The 12,687-nt window shown below is 40.2% G+C and overlaps 1 protein-coding gene across 2 annotated transcripts in view; it reads left to right on the plus strand.

Moving 5' to 3' along the window:
* Positions 1 to 12,687, plus strand: part of MARCHF1 (membrane associated ring-CH-type finger 1) — an 889,798-nt gene that overhangs the window by 441,774 nt on the left and 435,337 nt on the right. The gene's annotated exons all lie outside the window — the stretch shown is intronic.

Below are 12,687 nucleotides of genomic sequence, written 5' to 3' on the forward strand. Positions count from 1 at the left end.
ATTATGGTGGCCATATGAAGCTCAGGGTCAAATTTTCAGGAAGGCTCTAGAGCCAAAGCAAGGACAGATGTCTGGTTTATTTTTTTTTTCATTTTTTTTCATTTTATTTTTTTATTTTTCAAAATTTACATCCAAATAAGTTAGCATATAGTGAAACAACGATTTCAGGAGTAGATTCCTTAATGCCCCTTACCCATATAGCCCAGACCCCCTCCCACAACTGCTCCAGCAACCCGCAGTTTGTTCTCCATATTTATGAGTCTTTTCTGTTTTGTCACCCTCCCTGTTTTTATATTATTTTTGTTTCCCTTCCCTTATGTTCATCTGTTTTGTCTCTTAAAGTCCTCATATGAGTGAAGTCATATGATTTTTGTCTTTCTCTAATTTCACTTAGCATAATACCCTCCAGCTCCATCCACATAGGTGCAAATGGCAAGATTTCATTTTCTTGATTGCCAAGTAATACTCTTGTATGTATGCGTGTATGTATGCGTGTATGTATGCGTGTATGTATATGTGTGTGTGTGTGTGTGTGTGTGTGTGTGTGTATATATATATATATATATATATATATATATATATGATATCTTCTTTCCCATTCATCCATCGATGGACATTTGGGCTCTTTCCATACTTTGGCTACTGTTAATACTGTTAATAGTGCTGCTATAAACATGGTGCATGTGTCCCTTTGAAACAGCACACCTATATCCCATGGATAAATGCCTAGTGGTGCAATTGCTGGGTCTTAGGGCAGTTCTATTTTTAGTTTTTGAGGAACCTCCATACTGTTTTCCAGAGTGGCTGCACCAACTTGCATTCTCACCAATAATGCAAAAGATATCCTCTTTCTCTGCATCCTCGCCAACATGTGTTGTTGCCTGAGTTGTTAATGTTAGCCATTCTGACAGGTGTAAGGTGGTATCTCATTGTGGTTTTGATTTCTATTTCCCCGATGATGAGTGGTGTTGAGCATTTTTTCATGTGTCGATTAGCCATCTGGATGTCTTCCTTGGAGAAGTGTCTATTCATGTCTTTTGCCCATTTCTTCACTGGGTTATTTGGTTTTTGGGTGTTGAGTTTGATAAGTTCTTTATAGATTTTGGATACTAACCCTTTATCTGATATGTCATTTGCATATATCTTTTCCCATTCTGTCGGTTGCCTTTTAGTTTTGCTGATTGTTTCCTTCGCTGTGCAGAAGCTTTTTACTTTGATGAGGTCCCCGTAGTTCATTTTTGCTTTTGTTTCCCTTGCCTCCGGAGATGTGTTGAGTAAGAAGTTGCTGCGGTCAAGATCAAAGAGGTTTTTGCCTGTTTTCTCCTCGAGGATTTTGATGGCTTCCTGTCTCACCTTTAGGTCTTTCATCCATTTGAGTTTATTTTTGTGTATGTTGTAAGAAAGTGGTCCAGGTTCATTCTTCTGCATGTTGCTGTTTAATCAGTTCTAGCAGTTTTTTGGTGGAATCTTTTGGGTTTTCCATGTAGAGTATCATGTCATCTGCGAAGAGTGAAAGGTTGACCTCCTCCTGGCCTATTTGGATTCCTTTTATTTTGTTGTGTTGTCTGATTGCAGAAGCTAAGACTTTTAATACTATGTTGAATGACAGTGGTGAGAGTGGACATCCCTGTCTTGTTCCTGACCTTACGGGAAAAGCTCTCAGTTTTTCCCCATTGAGGATGATATTAGCATTGGGTTGTTCATATATGGCTTTTGTGATCTCGAGGTATGCTCCTTCTATCCATACTTTCTTGACGGTTTTTATCAAGAAAGGATGCTGTATTTTGTCAAATACTTACTCTGCATCTGTTGAGAGGATCATATGGTTCTTGTCCTTTCTTTTATTAATGTGATAAATCATGTTAATTGTTTTGCAGATATTGAACCAGCCCTGCATGCCAGGTATAAATCCCACTTGGTCGTGGTGAATAATTTTTTTAATGTATTGTTAAATCTGGTTGGCTAATATCTTGTTGACAATTTTTGCATCCATGTTCATCAGGGAAATTGGTCTATACTTCTCCTTTTTAGTGGGGTCTGTGTCTGGTTTTGGAATCAAGGTAATGCTGGCTTCATAGAAAGAGTTTGGAAGTTTCCTTCCATTTCTATTTTTTGGAACAGTTTCAAGAGATAGGTGTTCACTGTTTCTTAAATGTTTGGTAGAATTCCCCTGGAAAGCCATCTGGCCCTGGACTCTTGTTTTTTGGGGGAGATTTTTTAATTACTAATTCAATTTCTTTACTGGTTATAGGTCTGTTCAAACTTTCTATTTCTTACTGTTTCAGTTTTGGTAGTGTATATGTTTCTAGGAAATTTTCCATTTCTTCCAGATTTCCCATTTTATTGGCATATTATTGCTCATAATATTCTCTTATTATTGTTTTTATTTCTGTTGGTTGTGATCTCTCCTTTTGCATTCTTGATTTTATTTATTTGGGTCCTTTTCTTTTTCTTCTTGATCAAACTGGCTAGTGGTTTATTAATTTTGTTAATTCTTTCAAGGAACCAGCTTCTGGTTACATTGATCTGTTCTACTGGTTTTGGTTTCGATAGCATTAATTTCTGCTCTAATCTTTATTATTTCCTGTCTTCTGCTGGTTTGGGGTTTTATTTGCTGTTCTTTTTCCAGCTCCTTAAGGCATAAGGTTAGGTTGTGTATCTGAGATCTTTCTTCCTTCTTTAGGAAGGCCTGGATTGCTATATACTTTCCTCTTACGACCGCCTTTGCTGCGTCCCAGAGGTTTTGGGTTGTGGTATTATCATTTTCATTGACCTCCATATACTTTTTAATTTCCTCTTTAACTGCTTGGTTAGCCAATTCATTCTTTAGTAGGATGTTCTTCAGTCTCCAAGTATTTGTTACCCTTCCAAATTTTTTCTTGTGGTTGATTTCAAGTTTCATAGTGTTGTGGTCTGAAAATATGCATGGTATGATCTCGATCTTTTCGTACTTACTTAGGGCTGATTTGTGTCCCAGTATATGGTCTATTCTGGAGAACGTTTCTTGTGCATTGCTGAAGAATGTATATTCTGCTGCTTTAGGATGAAATGTTCTGAATATATCTGTTAAGTCCATCTGGTCCAGTGTGTCATTGAAAGCCATTGTTTCCTTGTTGATTTTTTGATTAGATGATCTTTGCAATGCTGTGAGTGAGGTGTTGAAGTCTCCTACTATTATGGTATTACTATCAATGAGTTTCTTTATGTTTGTGATTAGTTGATTTATATATTTGGGTGCTCCACATTTGGTGCATAAATGTTTACAATTGTTAGGTCTCTTGGTGGATAGATCCCTTGATTATGATAAAATGCCCTTCTGCATCTCTTGATACAGTCTTTATTTTAAAGTCTAGATTGTCTGATATAAGTACGGCTACTCTGGCTTTCTTTTGTGGGCCATTAGCCTGATAGATGGTTCTCCATCCCCTTATTTTCAATCTGAAGGTGTCTTTAGGTCTAAAGTGGGTCTCTTGTAGACAGCATATAGATGGATCTTGTTTTCTTATCCATTCTGTTACCCTGTGTCTTTTGATTGGAGCATTGAGTTCATTGACGTTTAGAGTGAGCACTGAAAGATACGAATTTATTGCCATTATGATGCTTGTAGAGTTGGAGTTTCTGGTGGTGTTCTCTGGTCCTTCTAATCTTCTGCTGCTTTTGGTGTGTGTATATATATATATATATATATATATATATATATATATATGCATACACACACCAATACATACATACATATATATTTTTTTTCATCTTTTCTCCCCTCAGAAATTCCCCCTTAAAGTTTCTTCCAAGTCTGGTTTAGTGGTCACAAAATCCTTTAATTTTTGTTTGTCTGGGAGGCTTTTTATCTCTCCTTCAATTTTGAATGACAGCCTTGCTGGATAAAGAATTCTTGGCTGCATATTTTTCTGATTCAGCACATTGAATATATCCTGCCACTGCTTTCTGGCCTGCCAAGTTTCTGTGGATAGGTCTGCTGCAAACCTGATCGGTCTTCCCTTGTATGTTAGGGACTTTTTTTTCCCCTTGCTGCTTTCATGATTCTCTCCTTGCCTGAGTATTTTGTGAATTTGACTATGATATGCCTTGTTGATGGTCGGTTTTTGTTGAATCTAATGGGGGTCCTCTGTGCTTCCTGGATTTTGATGTCCCTTCTACCCCTATTTCTCTCTCTTCCTCTTCTGGGCCCCATAAGATTCTCATGTTGTTCCTTTTTAATGAGTCCCTGATTTCTCTAATTCTTAAATCGTGCTCTTTTGCCTTAATCTCCCTCTTTTTTCTGCTTTATTATTCTCTATAAATTTGTTCTGTATATTGCTGATTCTCTGCTCTGCCTTGTTGATCCTTTCCACCGCTGCATCCATCTGTGATTGAAGCTCAGTTATAGCATTTTTAATTTCATTCTATTTTTTTTTCTTTTTTTTTTTTTTTTTATGAAATTTATTGACAAATTGGTTTCCATACAACACCCAGTGCTCATCCCAAAAGGTGCCCTCCTCAATACCCATCACCCACCCTCTCCTCCCTCCCACCCCCCATCAACCCTCAGTTTGCTCTCAGTCTTCAACAGTCTCCCATGCTTTGGCTCTCTCCCATTCTAACCTCTTTTTTTTTTTTTTCCTTCCCCTCCCCCATGGGTTCCTGTTCAGTTTCTCAGGATCCACATAAGAGTGAAACCATATGGTATCTGTCTTTCTCTGTATGGCTTATTTCACTTAGCATCACACTCTCCAGTTCCATCCACGTTGCTACAAAAGGCCATATTTCATTTTTTCTCATTGCCACGTAATATTCCATTGTGTATATAAACCACAATTTCTTTATCCATTCATCAGTTGATGGACATTTAGGCTCTTTCCATAATTTGGCTATTGTTGAGAGTGCTGCTATGAACATTGGGGTACAAGTGGCCCTATGCATCAGTGCTCCTGTATCCCTTGGATAAATTCCTAGCAGTGCTATTGCTGGGTCATAGGGTAGGTCTATTTTTAATTTTCTGAGGAACCTCCACACTGCTTTCCAGAGCGGCTGCACCAATTTGCATTCCCACAAACAGTGCAAGAGGGTTCCCGTTTCTCCACATCCTCTCCAGCATCTATAGTGTCCTGATTTGTTCATTTTGGCCACTCTGACTGGCGTGAGGTGATACCTGAGTGTGGTTTTGATTTGTATTTCCCTGATAAGGAGCGACGCTGAACATCTTTTCATGTGCCTGTTGGCCATCCGGATGTCTTCTTTAGAGAAGTGTCTATTCATGTTTTCTGCCCATTTCTTCACTGGGTTATTTGTTTTTCGGGTGTGGAGTTTGGTGAGTTCTTTATAGATTTTGGATACTAGCCCTTTGTCCGATATGTCATTTGCGAATATCTTTTCCCATTCCGTTGGTTGCCTTTTAGTTTTGTTGGTTGTTTCCTTTGCTGTGCAGAAGCTTTTTATCTTCATAAGGTCCCAGTAATTCACTTTTGCTTTTAATTCCCTTGCCTTTGGGGATGTGTCGAGTAAGAGATTGCTACGGCTGAGGTCAGAGAGGTCTTTTCCTGCTTTCTCCTCTAAGGTTTTGATGGTGTCCTGTCTCACATTTAGGTCCTTTATCCATTTTGAGTTTATTTTTGTGAATGGTGTGAGAAAGTGGTCTAGTTTCAACCTTCTGCATGTTGCTGTCCAGTTCTCCCAGCACCATTTGTTAAAGAGGCTGTCTTTTTTCCATTGGATGTTCTTTCCTGCTTTGTCAAAGATGAGTTGGCCATACGTTTGTGGGTCTAGTTCTGGGGTTTCTATTCTATTCCATTGGTCTATGTGTCTGTTTTGGTGCCAATACCATGCTGTCTTGATGATGACAGCTTTGTAGTAGAGGCTGAAGTCTGGGATTGTGATGCCTCCTGCTTTGGTCGTCTTCTTCAAAATTCCTTTGGCTATTCGGGGCCTTTTGTGGTTCCATATGAATTTTAGGATTGCTTGTTCTAGTTTCGAGAAGAATGCTGGTGCAATTTTGATTGGGATTGCATTGAATGTGTAGATAGCTTTGGGTAGTATTGACATTTTGACAATATTTATTTTTCCAATCCATGAGCAGGGAATGTCTTTCCATTTCTTTAAATCTTCTTCAATTTCCTTCAGAAGCTTTCTATAGTTTTCAGCATACAGATCCTTTACATCTTTGGTTAGATTTATTCCTAGGTATTTTATGCTTCTTGGTGCAATTGTGAATGGGATCAGTTTCTTTATTTGTCTTTCTGTTGCTTCATTGTTAGTGTATAAGAATGCAACTGATTTCTGTACATTGATTTTGTATCCTGCAACTTTGCTGAATTCCTGTATCAGTTCTAGCAGACTTTTGGTGGAGTCTATCGGATTTTCCATGTATAATATCATGTCATCTGCAAAAAGCGAAAGCTTGACTTCATCTTTGCCAATTTTGATGCCTTTGATTTCCTTTTGTTGTCTGATTGCTGATGCTAGAACTTCCAGCACTATGTTAAACAGCAGCGGTGAGAGTGGGCATCCTTGTCGTGTTCCTGATCTCAGGGAAAATGCTCTCAGTTTTTCCCCATTGAGGATGATGTTAGCTGTGGGCTTTTCATAAATGGCTTTTATGATCTTTAAGTATGTTCCTTCTATCCCAACTTTCTCAAGGGTTTTTATTAAGAAAGGGTGCTGGATTTTGTCGAAGGCCTTTTCTGCATCGATTGACAGGATCATATGGTTCTTCTCTTTTTTTTTGTTAATGTGATGTATCACGTTGATTGATTTGCGAATGTTGAACCAGCCCTGCATCCCAGGAATGAATCCCACTTGATCATGGTGAATAATTCTTTTTATATGCCGTTGAATTCGATTTGCTAGTATCTTATTGAGAATTTTTGCATCCATATTCATCAGGGATATTGGCCTGTAGTTCTCTTTTTTTACTGGGTCTCTGTCTGGTTTAGGAATCAAAGTAATACTGGCTTCATAGAATGAGTCTGGAAGTTTTCCTTCCCTTTCTATTTCTTGGAATAGCTTGAGAAGGATAGGTATTATCTCTGCTTGAAACGTCTGGTAGAACTCCCCTGGGAAGCCATCTGGTCCTGGACTCTTATTTGTTGGGAGATTTTTGATAACCGATTCAATTTCTTCGCTGGTTATGGGTCTGTTCAAGCTTTCTATTTCCTCCTGATTGAGTTTTGGAAGAGTGTGGGTGTTCAGGAATTCGTCCATTTCTTCCAGGTTGTCCACTTTGTTGGCATATAATTTTTCATAGTATTCCCTGATAATTGTTTGTATCTCTGAGGATTGGTTGTAATCATTCCATTTTCATTCATGATTTTATCTATTTGGGTCATCTCCCTTTTCTTTTTGAGAAGCCTGGCTAGAGGTTTGTCAATTTTGTTTATTTTTTCAAAAAACCAACTCTTGGTTTCGTTGATCTGCTCTACAGTTTTTTTAGATTCTATATTGTTTATTTCTGCTCTGATCTTTATTATTTCTCTTCTTCTGCTGGGCTTAGGCTGCCTTTGCTGTTCTGCTTCTAGTTCCTTTAGGTGTGCTGTTAGATTTTGTATTTGGGATTTTTCTTGTTTCTTGAGATAGGCCTGGATTGCAATGTATTTTCCTCTCAGGACTGCCTTTGCTGCGTCCCAAAGCGTTTGGATTGTTGTATTTTCATTTTCGTTTGTTTCCATATATTTTTTAATTTCTTCTCTAATTGCCTGGTTGACCCACTCATTCGTTAGTAGGGTGTTCTTTAACCTCCATGCTTTTGGAGGTTTTCCAGACTTTTTTCTGTGGTTGATTTCAAGCTTCATAGCATTGTGGTCTGAAAGTAAGCATGGTATAATTTCAATTCTTGTAAACTTATGAAGGGCTGTTTTGTGACCCAGTATATGATCTATCCAGGAGAATGTTCCATGTGCACTCGAGAAGAAAGTATATTCTGTTGCTTTGGGATGCAGAGTTCTAAATATATCTGTCAAGTCCATCTGATCCAATGTCTCATTCAGGGCCCTTGTTTCTTTATTGACCGTGTGTCTAGATGATCTATCCATTTCTGTAAGTGGTGTATTAAAGTCCCCTGCAATTACCACATTCTTATCAATAAGGTTGCTTGTGTTTATGAGTAATTGTTTTATATATTTGGGGGCTCCGGTATTCGGTGCATAGACATTTATAATTGTTAGCTCTTCCTGATGGATAGACCCTGTAACTATTATATAATGTCCTTCTTCATCTCTTGTTACAGCCTTTAATTTAAAGTCTAGTTTGTCTGATATAAGTATGGCTACTCCAGCTTTCTTTTGGCTTCCAGTCGCATGATAAATAGTTCTCCATCCCCTCACTCTCAATCTAAAGGTGTCCTCAGGTCTAAAATGAGTCTCTTGTAGACAGCAAATAGATGGGTCTTGTTTTTTTATCCATTCTGATACCCTATGTCTTTTGGTTGGCGCATTTAATCCATTTACATTCAGTGTTATTATAGAAAGATACGGGTTTAGAGTCATTGTGATGTCTGTATGTTTTATGCTTGTAGTGATGTCTCTGGGACTTTGTCTCACAGGGTCCCCCTTAGGATCTCTTGTAGGGCTGGTTTAGTGGTGACAAGTTCCTTCAGTTTTTGTTTGTTTGGGAAGACCTTTATCTCTCCTTCTATTCTAAATGACAGACTTGCTGGATAAAGGATTCTCGGCTGCATATTTTTTCTGTCTAGCACCCTGAAAATCTCGTGCCAATTCTTTCTGGCCTGCCAAGTTTCAAAAGAGAGATCAGTCACGAGTCTTATAGGTCTCCCTTTATATGTGAGGGCACGTTTACCCCTCGCTGCTTTCAGAATTTTCTCTTTATCCTTGTATTTTGCCAGTTTCACTATGATATGTCGTGCAGAAGATCGATTCAAGTTACGTCTGAAGGGAGTTCTCTGTGCCTCTTGGATTTCAATGCCTTTTTCCTTCCCCAGTTCAGGGAAGTTCTCAGCTATTATTTCTTCAAGTACCCCTTCAGCCCCTTTCCCTCTCTCTTCCTCCTCTGGGATACCAATTATGCGTATATTATTTCTTTTTATTGTATCGCTTAGTTCTCTAATTTTCCCCTCATACTCCTGGATTTTTTTATCTCTCTTTTTCTCAGCTTCCTCTTTTTCCATAACTTTATCTTCTAGTTCACCTATTCTCTCCTCTGCCTCTTCAAGCCGAGCTGTGGTGGTTTCCATTTTATTATGCATTTCGTTTAAAGCGTTTTTCAGCTCCTCGTGACTGTTCCTTAGTCCCTTGATCTCTGTAGCAAGAGATTCTCTGCTGTCCTGTATACTGTTTTCAAGCCCAGCGATTAATTTTATGACTATTATTCTAAATTCACTTTCTGTTATGTTATTTAAGTCCTTTTTGATCAGCTCATTAGCTGTTGTTATTTCCTGGAGATTCTTCTGAGGGGAATTCTTCCGCTTGGTCATTTTGGATAGTCCCTGGCGTGGTGAGGACCTGCAGGGCACTTCCCCTGTGCTGTGGTGTATAACTGGAGTTGGTGGGCGGGGCCGCAATCGGACCTGATGTCTGCCCCCAGCCCACCGCTGGGGCCACAGTCAGACTGGTGTGTGCCTTCTCTTCCCCTCTCCTAGGGGTGGGATTCACTGTGGGGTGGTGTGGCTCGTCTGGGCTACTTGCACCCTGCCAGGCTTGTGATGCTGGGGATCTGGCGTCTTAGCTGGGGTGGGTAGGCAAGGTGCTCGGGGGCAGGAGGGGCAGGCTTAGATCGCTTCTCCTTAGGTGATCCACTTCAGGAGGGGCCCTGTGGCAGCGGGAGGGAGTCAGATCCGCTGCCGGAGGTTTGGCTCCGCAGAAGCGCAGAGTTGGGTGTTTGCGCGGAGCGAGCAAGTTCCCTGGCAGGAACCGGTTCCCTTTGGGATTTCGGCTGGGGGATGGGCGGGGGAGATGGCGCTGGCGAGCGCCTTTGTTCCCCACCAAACTGAGCTCTGTTGTCAGGGGGCTCAGCAGCTCTCCCTCCCTTTGTCCTCCAGCCTTCCCGCTTTCCGAGCAGAGCTGTTAACCTATGACCTCCCAGACGCTAAGTCGCGCTTGTTGTGGGAACACAGTCCGTCAGGCCCCTCCGCTTTTGCAAGCCAGACTCGGGGGCTCTGCTTGGCCGGCGAGCCGCCCCTCCGCCCCGGCTCCCTCCCGCCAGTCCGTGGAGCGCGCACCGCCTCGCCGCCCTTCCTACCCTCTTCTGTGGGCCTCTCGTCTGCGCTTGGCTCCGGCGACTCCGTTCTGCTAATCCTCTGGCGGTTTTCTGGGTTTTTTAGGCAGGTGTAGATGGAATCTAAGTGATCAGTAGGACGTGCGGTGAGCCCAGCGTCCTCCTAAGCCGCCATCTTGCCGCAACCCCATTACTATCAATTTCATTCTATTTTTTACTTCTTTTATCTCTGCAGAAAGAGATTCTAATCTATTTTCCACTCCAACTATTATTATTATTAACGTGATTCTAAATTCTGGTTCAGACATCTTGCTTGTGTCTGTGTTGATTAAAACCCTGGCTGTCGTTTCTTCATGCTCTTTCTTTTGGGGTGAATTCCTTCATTTTGCCATTTTGAATGGAGAAAAGGAATTAATGAGTTAGAAAAATTGAAATTAAAAAAATTAAAATAAAAAAATATTAAAATTAAAAATTAAATACACACACACACACAAATATAATAGATGATGCTAGATCCTAGGGGTGTTTTGGTCTGGGTGTTGAAAGTTGTTTGACAGATTAGAGAAAAAAAAGGGGGGAGAGGAGATCGTTTGAGGTTTTGAAAAATTGAATGTACTGAAGTAGACTAAAATGAAATGATGGGGGTAAAATAGAATTTGAAAAAATATACCCCAAAATAAAGAATATAGTATAAAAAAAGTTAAAGAAAAATATTTTAATAAAAATTAAAAATAAATATGAATTTTTTCATTTTTGGTATTAAAAAAAAGAAAAGAAATGAAAAAGAGAAAAAATATTTTAAAAAAGGAAACAAAAAGAAAAAAGAAATTGTTTGAAAATTTGAAAAAGTGAATACACTGTAGTAGACTAAAATAAAATTATGGAAGTAAAATAGAATTTGAAAAAATGTACTTAAAAGCAAAAAATATAGTAATAAAAATAAAATAAAAATATTTTTAATAGAAATTGAAAGTAAAAATGAAGTTTTTCTCTTTCTTCATTCAAGAAATAGAAAAGAAATGAAAAGAAAAAAGAAAAGGAAAGAAAAAAAGGAAATTATTTGAAAATTTGAAAAGGTGAGTACTCTGAAGTAGTCTAAAATAAAATGATGGAAGTAAAATAGAATTTAAAAAATTTACACAAAAGTAAAAAATATAGTACTACAAATTAAAGAAAGATATTTTTAATAAAAATTGAAAACAAAAATGAATTTTTTCTCTTTCTGTATTCAAGAAAAAGAAAAGAATTGTAAAAGAGAAAAAGAAAAAAAAGGAAAGAAAATTGAATAGATGAACCTGCTAGCAGATTGAAGTAGGACTGAAATTGCTTCCTTTTCCCCTAGAAGTCAGTCTATATAGCTTTTTATAGTCCGTAAAGTAAGCCCGCTTTGAGACTTGTGTTCTTGAAGAGCAAAGTTGGCCCAGTTGGGCGGGGCTCAGTGTAACAGCTCCGCTCTCCACTAGATGGCGTTGCTAACCTACTGTGGTGGATTTTTGCAGCAGTTGTGTGTATGCGCATGTGGGGAAGTGGTGAAAATGGCGCCACCCAGGTACCCAGTCTGTTCTCCCGGATCAGCAATCGCACACGTCCTCTGTCTTCAGCTCTCGTCCACTCCTCGCTTTTTCACTCTCTGTGACCAGGCTCCAGGCAGTACCTCTGTCCCGAGTTTTGTCTCAGATGCAGATGTTTTCCCTGGCCCCTTACTTCTGAAGGACTGTGGCTTTTGACCCGTTCTGCCCCTTTGTGGAAGGGTCTCACCGAGAAATGGCCAAATGTCAGCTTCACCCAGGAACGCTTGTTGGACCCTGCTGCTGCTGATGCCCTGAGACTGTGGCCAGGTGCTAGCCCGCCCCAGAAAAAGTTCACAGGATAGTGTAGCAGCAGCATTTCAGGGATTATGGAAAATCACAGTACACATCTGGCACCAGGCTTCACCCTTAACAACCTTGCCCCAGCACCAGCGAATGTGGCCGTTTTCTGGGGTCTGCTGGGACCAGGTGTCTCCAACAGTCTCTACCAGATGTCCTTCCAGCAGTGGAACCGCTGTTCCCCGTGTGGCCTGAGAACCTCCCGTACCCCACTCTGTTCCTGGGGATTTGCCCTTCCCACCAGAGCACCACCAGATATGGAGCTGTGGAGTTGCAGCCTTTGCACTCCCCTTGTTTACAGTCTTGATGGAATTTAAGCCCTCTCCTTTCTCCTTTCTCCCTTTTTAGTTTAGTCCCTGCAGCTGTTTCCAATTTTATACTTTCTCTCCAGCTGCTTTTGGGGAGGGGTGCTTTTCCTGTACTGTCCCCCACTCCCCAGTCTCTGTCCTCTCTCTGCCCACAAAAGCAGCTCCCTACCTTTCACGTCTTCTTGCTCCCCAAGTTCAGCTCTCTGTGCTGCATACCTGTTGAATTCTGTGGTTCAGGTTGTGCAGATTGTTGTGTTAATCCTTCAATCAGTTTTCTAGGTGTGTAGGATGGTTTAGTGTTGGTCTGGCTGTATTTCATGGACGTGAGACACACAAAAAGCTCCCATGTT

The sequence above is a fragment of the Prionailurus bengalensis genome, chromosome B1 (genome assembly GCF_016509475.1).
Source record: "Prionailurus bengalensis isolate Pbe53 chromosome B1, Fcat_Pben_1.1_paternal_pri, whole genome shotgun sequence".
NCBI lineage: Eukaryota > Metazoa > Chordata > Mammalia > Carnivora > Felidae > Prionailurus > Prionailurus bengalensis.